Source organism: Triticum aestivum, chromosome 6B (assembly GCF_018294505.1).
Source record: "Triticum aestivum cultivar Chinese Spring chromosome 6B, IWGSC CS RefSeq v2.1, whole genome shotgun sequence".
NCBI lineage: Eukaryota > Viridiplantae > Streptophyta > Magnoliopsida > Poales > Poaceae > Triticum > Triticum aestivum.
In genome coordinates, this window is record NC_057810.1 from 234,854,182 (window position 1) to 234,860,181 (window position 6,000).

Genomic DNA, 6,000 nt, shown 5'->3' on the forward strand with positions numbered 1-6,000 from the left:
CTGTTGCTGTGGTGACCTTGTTCTTGAGCTTGCATGTAAAATTTATATAGTCCAAAGTAGTTTTGATGCATGATATAGCCTCTCGACACTTGTAGGAGTATTTGCTATCAATCTTGTTGAGTTTGGTTCACTTTTATTTTGAGTTACTAAAAATTTCAGAAATTTTCAGAGGAAGAAAATGATGAGGAGATTGTTAAGAGGCTCTTCAAGTTGAGGTTCGAAGGGAAATGAAAATGAAGGGATGAAGAAGCCCAAGTACAACCTTCCTCGCACCATAGAGGTTCGACCGTGTGAATGGCCATGTGATGCATTCTTTGGAGGCGGACGGAATTTATGGGGATTTCTACTATTTGGCCGGGAATGCAGGTGATACATCTCCAATGTATATATAATTTTTTATTGTTCCATGTTGTTATATTATCAATCTTGGATGTTTTATAATCATTTTATAGTCATTTTATATCATTTTTTGGTACTAACCTATTGACATAGTGCCAAGTGCCAGTTGTTGTTTTCTGCATGTTTTTTACATCGCAGGAAATCAATACCAAATGGAGTCCAAACGCAACGAAACTTTTTGTGAATTTTTTTGGACCAGAAGACATCCAGTGGGCCGGAGAAGCGCCTGGGGGGTGCTCCGAGGGGAGCACAACCCACCAGGGCGCGCCTGGAGGCCCAGGCGTGCCCTAGTGGGTTGTGCCCACCTCAGGCGCCTCCCGAACTGACTCTTTACTCTATAAATACCCAAATATTCCAGAAGCCCTAGGGGAGTCGACGAAAATCAATTCCAACCGCTGCAAGTTCCAGAAACACCAGATCCAATCTAGACACCATCACAGAGGGGTGCATCATGTCCATTGGTGCCTCTCCGATGATGCGTGAGTAGTTCTTTGTAGACCTATGGGTCCATAGTTAGTAGCTAGATGGCTTCCTCTCTCTCTCGTTTAATTCTCAATACAATGGTCTCTTGGAGATCCATATGATGTAACTCTTTTTGCGGTGTGTTTGTTGGGATTGGATGAACTTTGAGTTTATGATCAGATCTATCTTTTTATCCATGAAAGTTCGTGAGTCTTTTTTGATCTCGTATATGCATGATTGCTTATAGCCTCGTATTTCTTATTTGATATTTGGATTTTGTTTGGCCAACTTGATCTATTTATCTTGCAATGAGAAGAGGTGCTTTGTGATGGGTTCAATCTTACGGTGCTTGATCCCAGTGACAGAAAGGGAACCGACACGTATGTATCATTGCTATTAAGGATAACACGATGGGGCCTATTTCTAAATAAATAGATCCTGTCTACATCATGTCATTGTTCTTATTGCATTACTCCGTTTCTCTATGAACTTAATACACTAGATGCATGCTGGATAGCGGTCAATGTGTGGAGTAATAGTAGTAGATGCAGGAAGGAGTCGGTCTACTAATCTTGGACGTGATGCCTATATAATGATCATTGCCTAGATATCGTCATGATTATTTGAAGTTCTATCAATTGCCCAACAGTAATTTTTTCACCCGCCGTTTGCTATTTTTCTTGAGAAAAGCCACTAGTGAAACATACAGCCCCAGGGTCTCTTCTTTAATATATTTGCCTTTGCGATCTATTTTCCTTTGCTTTTATTCTCAGATCTATCAAACCAAAAATACAAAAATACCTTGTTGCACTTTATTTTATTTGGCATTCGATCTATCAATATTTACAACTCTCTCACGTCCGTTTGCCAATTTTTGGCGCCGTTACCTGAAAGGGACTGACAACCCCTTTAATACGCCGGGTTGCGAGTATTTGTTATTTGTGTGTAGGTGTTGTTTACGTAGTGTTGATTGCTTCTCCTGCTGGTTCGATAACCTTGATCTCATCACTGAGGGAAATACCTACCCTCGATGTGCTGCATCATCCCTTCCTCTTTGGGGAAATATTAACGTAGTTCTACCAGACATCAAAAGGAATTTCTGGTGCCATTGCCGGGGAGACATCATCAACATCTACCAGGTTCCTAATCACAAATCTCATCTCCTTGCAATTTACATTATTTTCCATTTGCCTGTCGTTTTCCTCTCCCCCACTTCACAAAAAATTGCCGTTTTATTCGCCCTCTTTTTCGTTTGCCGTTTTCTTGTCGGATCTGTTTTTGAGTGCAATCTTGTTGCGTAGTCACAATGACTCAAGAGAACACCAAGTTGTGTGATTTCTCAAATACCAACAACAATGATTTTATTGGCACTCCGACTGCTCCTCCCGCCACTAGTGCGGAGTCTTGTGATACTAACACTGCTTTGTCGAATCTTGTTATGAAAGGTCAATTTTCCGGTACTCCTAATGAGGATGCCGCGTCCCATCTTAATACCTTCGTGGAATTATGCGATATGCAAAAGAAAAAAAGATGTGGACAATAATGTTTTGAAGATGAAATTATTTCCATTTTCTTTGCGAGATCACGCAATTTGGTTTTCTTCTTTGCCTCGTAATAGTATCGATTCTTGGAATAAGTGTAAAGATGCTTTTATCACTAAGTATTTTCCACCCGCAAAAAATATTTCCCTTAGAACCCATATCATGAACTTCAAGCAACTTGAACATGAGCATGTTGCACAATCTTGGGAAAGGATGAAAATGGTGCTAAGGAATTGCCCAACCCATGGGTTAAATCTTTGGATGATCATACAAAAAAATTATGCGGGGTTGAATTTTGTTTCTCGTAATCTTTTAGATTCCGCCGCGGGGAGTACTTTTATGGAAATTACTTTGGGTGAAGCCACCAAATTGCTTGATAATATCATGGCAAATTATTCAAAATGGCCTACCGAAAGAGCTCCTACTAGTAGAAAAGTTAATTAGGTTGAAGAAATTTCTTCTTTGAGTGAAAAAGTTGATGCCCTTCTGAAATTGGTTGCTAGTAAAAGTGCTCCTATTGATTTCAATGATATGCCTTTGTCTACTTTAATTGAGCAAAATAGTGATGCCGTATATGTGAATTTTATCTCGCGAACAATTTCAATAATAATGCATATAGAGGTAATTTTAATCCTAGTCTTTTTCCTAGTAATTCCTCTAATAATTGTGGTAATTCCTATGGAAATCCTTCTTATAATAATAATAGGAACACCTTTGATCTTGGGAATAATATTAAAGAATTTATCAACACTCAAAAAGTTTTCAATGCTACAATGGAAGAAAAGTTGAATAAGGTTGATGATTTATCTAGAAGTGTTGATAGGATTTCTCATGACGTAGAAAATCTCAAGATGAAATTTTTTGTGCCTAAGGTAGAGGAATCAATTAAAGCTCTTTATTTTTCTATGGATTAAAGTAAGAAAAGAATCGCTATGCTTAGAGCTAGAAGAGTATCTTTAGAAAAAGCGTTTTCTAGTGATTGCTTTCATAAAAATGATGAATATCTTAAAATGATTGGAGTTTCTCCTATTGATTCCTTGTTTAGTAAAATTAAAATTTATGATAAAGGGACTGGAGAATAGTAAACTTTAGCTAGAAGGCGTCCCGATAATTCGGAGGGTGAAAATCTTGTTGAGAAAATTGATAAAAGTGGGTTTGAAGAGGTCAAAACTTTAGCATGTGATGTGCCCACTATTTTGGATTACAAAGACTTTAATTATGATAGTTGCTCTTTGATTGATTGTATTTCTTTGTTGCAATCCATGATAAATTCACCCCATGCTTATGAACAAAATAAAGCTTTTATTAAACATATTGTTGATGCTATGATGAAAGCTTTAGAAGAAAAGTTGGAATCAGAACTTTCAATTCCTTGAAAATTACATGATGAGTGGGAACCCATGATGAGTGTTTTGCTTTATGTGACTTGGGTGCTAGTGTTTCTACAATTCCGAAATCTTTATGTGATGTGCTTCGTCTTACCGACATCGAAGAATGTTCTTTAAATTTGCACTTGGCGGATTCTACTATTAAAAAGCCTATGGGAAGAATTAATGATGTTCTTATTCTTGCAAATAGGAATTATATGCCCATAGATTTTATTGTTCTTGATATTGATTGCAATCCGTCTTGTCCAGTTATTCTTGGTAGACCGTTTTTTGCGCACTATCGGTGCCATGATTGATATGAAAGAAGGCAATATTAAATTTCAACAGAGAATATTTTTGTCTTGGTGTTTTCAGCAGAATTGCTTTGGTGTTATTCTTGTGCAGAAATATAAGTTCTTGGAATGACCTGAAAATCAACGGAGAATATTCTTGGAATAAATAAAAAATATTGGTGAAAGAATCAACAGAGGGAGACCCACCTGCTGTCCACAAGGGTGGAGTGCGCCCCCTGCCTTGTGGGTCCCCTGGACCTCCACCGGCCTCAAATCCAACTCCATATATTCACGTTCGGGGAGAAAAAAAATCAGAGAGAAGGATTCATCATGCTTTACGATACAGAGCCGCCGCCACCTCCTGTTCTTCATTGGGAGTGTAGATCTGGAGTCCGTTCGTGGCTCCGGAGAGGGGAAATCGAGGCCATCGTCATTATCAACCATCCTCCATCACCAATTTCATGATGCTCACCACCGTGCGTGAGTATTTCCATCGTAGGATTGCTGGACGGTGATGGGTCGGACGAGATTTATCATGTAATCGAGTTAGTTTTGTTAGGGTTTGATCCCTAGTATCCACTATGCTCTAAGATTGATGTTGCTATGACTTTGCTATGCTTAATGCTTGTCACTAGGGCCTGAGTGCCATGATTTCAGATCTAAACCTATTATGTTTTCATGAATATATTTGTGTTCTTGATCCTATATTGCAAGTTGTAGACACCTATTACGAGTTATGATCCACATACCCGAACGTGACAATAATTGGGATTCTTTTCGGTGATTACTGTAGTTTGAGGAGTTAATGTTTTCACTAAGTGATAATGCTTTGGTTTGGTCCTCTATTAAACGAACCTTTATATCCCTTAGTTTCCATTAGGACCCCGCTGCCACGGGAGGGTAGGACGAATGATGTCATGCAAGTTCTTTTCCATAAGCACGTATGACTATATCGGAATACATGCCTACATTATATTGATGAATTTGAGCTAGTTATGTGTCACCCAAGGTTATAACTGTTGCATGATGAATGCCATCAGACATAATTATCCATCATTGATCTATTGCCTACGAGCTTTTCACATATTGATCTTTGCTACGTTACTTTGTCATTGCCACTTTTACAATTGCTACAAAACTGCTACTGTTACTTTTGCCACCGTTACCGTTCCTTCCCTACTACTTTGCTACTGAATACTTTGCTGCAGATATTAAGTCTTTCATGTGTGGTTGAATTGACAACTCTGCTGCTAATACTTGAGAATATTCCTTGGCTCCCCTTGTGTCGAATCAATAAATTTCGGTTGAATACTCTACCCTTGAAATGCGATCCCCTATACTTGTGGGTTATCAGGGGCCCAATTAGATGTCATGTCTACTAGACGCCCAATTAAATGGCTTCATGCATCTGTGTGTTCGCACATCAAGCGTCGGGAAAATTACATGTGATATGAAGCTTTCCATGCTCCCATGATACGGGCTTCCGAGAGCCCTTGGATCTGAGATCAAATGGTTGCATGGCATGATTCTAGACCTATGGGTGAATATCCTATCCTGGAGGGTTATTCTACAAATTTTCAACAACTTAGCATGCGACCGTTCAATCTCAGATTCAAGGGCTGTCAGTAGCCTATATCATGGTCGCACCTACCACGACCGTCGCCTTGCTTGCGCGATCGCGCCCTTGGAGATTGTAGACAACTATAAATGAGAATATTTTTGCCTACTTTGCATGCATGAAACTACTTCCTCCGTCCAGGTGTGTTAGGCTATCTGATGTTGGCATGTCATACATAGTCATCACTTAGTCACTCATACAACAAGGTTAGCTATAAGGTTGGCCATAAGAGTATTTTTTTACTTTTCTCTATCTCTTTCTTCATAGTATTTACTGCATTTGTAAAGGAGTAAGGAGTACAACACTTGGCACCTGTATAC